This window comes from Leptonychotes weddellii, chromosome 8 (assembly GCF_054177405.1).
Source record: "Leptonychotes weddellii isolate Sample4059 chromosome 8, ASM5417740v2, whole genome shotgun sequence".
Classification (NCBI taxonomy): domain Eukaryota; kingdom Metazoa; phylum Chordata; class Mammalia; order Carnivora; family Phocidae; genus Leptonychotes; species Leptonychotes weddellii.
The window spans coordinates 11,265,461-11,268,494 of NC_138376.1; positions in this window are offsets into that span (position 1 = coordinate 11,265,461).

The window sequence follows — 3,034 nt, forward strand, 5'->3', positions numbered from 1 at the left end:
TGAAACAGACACTAAGTGTTGCCTGGTAGTTTGGGCTGCAGTCCTCTCAGCCTCCGAGATACACAAGAATTCTTCCTGGATCTCAGAACTTTGCAGATCTGATCCAGTAGGTGTGGGGTGGGGCCAGAGAACCTGCATACTTGAAAAGCTCCCAGGTGAAGATGATATGGAAGCATCTAGAGCTCAGACTTTGGGAGCCAGATAGTTGGAGCTGGATCAAAATTCTAGCTCTGCCACATATTAGATCCATGTCCTTGTGCAAGACACCTCACCTCGCTTGTGGCTTCGTTTCCTCATCTGCAAAATGAGGTAACGACAATCATATATACATCATAGGGGCGTTGCAAAGATAAGATGAGCTAATAAGTGTGAGGCAGAAAAAATAACTAGCATTATACTCCACATATTGTTACAACTTGCTTTTTTTACTGGCATCTTTTTATGTCAATAGAATAAAATCTACCCCATTCTTTCTAACAGCTGTACGATATTCCATAATTGGATGTATATTCTTTTATAAGTTTTATTTATTTAGTGATGTCTACAAGCCCCAACATGGGGCTCAAGCTCATGACCCCCGAGATCAAGAGTCGGATGCTCCACCAACTGAGCCAGCCCGGTGCCCCCCCGGGAATGTATCTTGATTTGCATCATTCCAGTGCATTTTTTCCCTATTTTTAAAATTGTGGTAAAATAAACGTAACAAAATTGACCATTTTAACCATTTCTAAATGTACATCTCAGGGGCATTAGGTGCAGTCACGTGGTTGTGCATCACCACCATTCATCTCAAGAACTTTTCCATCACCCTGAACTGAAATCCTATACCCATTAAGCAATAACTCCCATGATCTCTGGCCCCTGACAATCTCTCTTATCCTTTCTGTCTATGAATTTCCTCATTTAAGTGGAATCGTACACTATTTGTCCTTTTGTGTCTCCCATGGGTTTTGAAGGACAAACATCCTGCAGTTTGTTCCCCTTCACGGCCTAGGCAGGAATTAGGTCAGAGCTGCCGACCTTCTATGATGTGCAACCTCTGTAGGTTTCTGACCCTGTAATTAACAAAACCCAACATCACTTTTCTTCTCTGAGCACCTGCCCTGGGCCAGAAATGTGCTGAGGACTGCAGAGTGTTCTGTGAGGTGGGAAAATTGACCCCCATTTTGCAGATGTAGAAACTGAAGATCAGAGAGGCTCACTGACCTGCCTGCTCTTACTCAGGGATTGAGGGACAGAAGTGGATTATAGTTAGGTCTGACTCCGTAGGTCAAGCCCTTTTCCCCCTCCCGACTAGCCTGGCAAATGAAAAAAGCAATCGTTGGCGGTGTTTTTCAACAACAATCTGATTCAATGCAGGTGGAACTTAAATTAAGGGAACCTGATAAGTGAAGGTTCGGATGTATAGCCAAGATCATTGGGGTGTTTGCTAACCGAAAGAATTCATCGCAAAGCCTCTCTTGAGTATAAGCTGCTCAGTTTTCCAGATAGGGAGCGTTTCCAACCACTCGTGTGTTTGAGAGTTGGTTTATACCGTCCACTACTGTGTGGCCTCCTTTCCATGGGGTCTCTTCCTAAGCACGAGAGTATGTTGATTTCGAATGTCAAGCAAACGAGGACAAGGAGAACCTCAACAAACAGATCCTTACAGGGCCAACCCTGTCCTAAACCCCTGCAGTCTTTCCCTTCGGTGTTTCAGAAGGAACGAGAATACTCAGCAGCACCCACTGTGATCCCTGACACACATAACACAGTCAAAATGCTAGTTGGATTTCCTCAGATATCCCCTGGCCAACTAGATGGGCAAGTGGTCTGTGTGTGTACATGTGTATCCAATTACTTTACAGAACCAGCCTCAAATGTTCTACTTTAAAAACAAAAACAAACCAACATAATTTTCAGTTTGATAGGACAATCCTCTAAAAATGGCTATAACTCTCACATCTAAAAATAGCATTTCTTTCCCCTCCGAGGTGGCTTTTGTCTCTTGTTTTTGCCAAGAAGAAAGAGCGCTGTTTACGTTCTGCCTCGCCCTCTTCACGTGCTTTCAGTTCGGGATCCTCTTCACCAGGCTCACATGCTGTTTTGGCAACCCGCGTGCATTCTTCCCTGCTTCCAGCCCTTAAAGGAGAGCCGTCCCACCACCGAGCACCCCCGCAGTGGCGGGATGCGGGTAGTGCATGTCAGGATGACCTGATGTTCTGCTTTGGGGGTCTATTTTGACCAGCTGGGGTCTTAGATCGGGGTGATTAGGGAAAGCTTGAGACTATCACCCCAATAGGAGGCATGACCCAAACCCAGCCAGTATGTTAGCATTCGTTGTGAACACCAGCAAGAAAAAAAAAAATAACAGTAATCTCCACAAGGACTATTGGAAGGTGCAACTGGTCAGAAGGTCAAGATTGTCCAGGTCTGATGCTTTTTAGTGACGTGGGTCAAACTAGTTAACATTCTGTGGTGATGACTAATATCCACCCCCTATGCAGTTGCTAGGGTTTTTTTTTTTTTTAAAGATGTTACTTATTTATTTGAGAAAGAGAAGGAGAGCACGAGGAGAGGGAGAGAAAGGGAAAGAATTCTGAACAGACTCCGCGCTGAGCATGGAGCCCCATGGGTGGCTCCATCCCACAACCTGGAGATCATGACTTGAGTGGAAACCACGAGTCAGATGCTTAATCGACTGAGTCACCCAGGAGCCCCACTAGGGATTTTATTATAAGACAAACTACTGATGTTATTACTAATAAGTCTGAAATTCAAATCACGTGTAGCTCCATGTGTTGAGTAGCACTGAAGGATCTATGAGAAGCAACCCCCTTAAACAACATGGCTGTGACATAGTTAGACGGAGGGAGGGTACATGTCACACTAGGAAATTGTTCTTACTGTTTTCTTTTGTTTTTTTTTTAAAGATTTTATTTATTTATTTGAGAGAGAGAGAATGAGAGAGAGCACATGAGAGGGGGGAGGGTCAGAGGGAGAAGCAGACTCCCCGCCAAGCAGGGAGCCCGATGCAGGACTCGATCCAGGGACT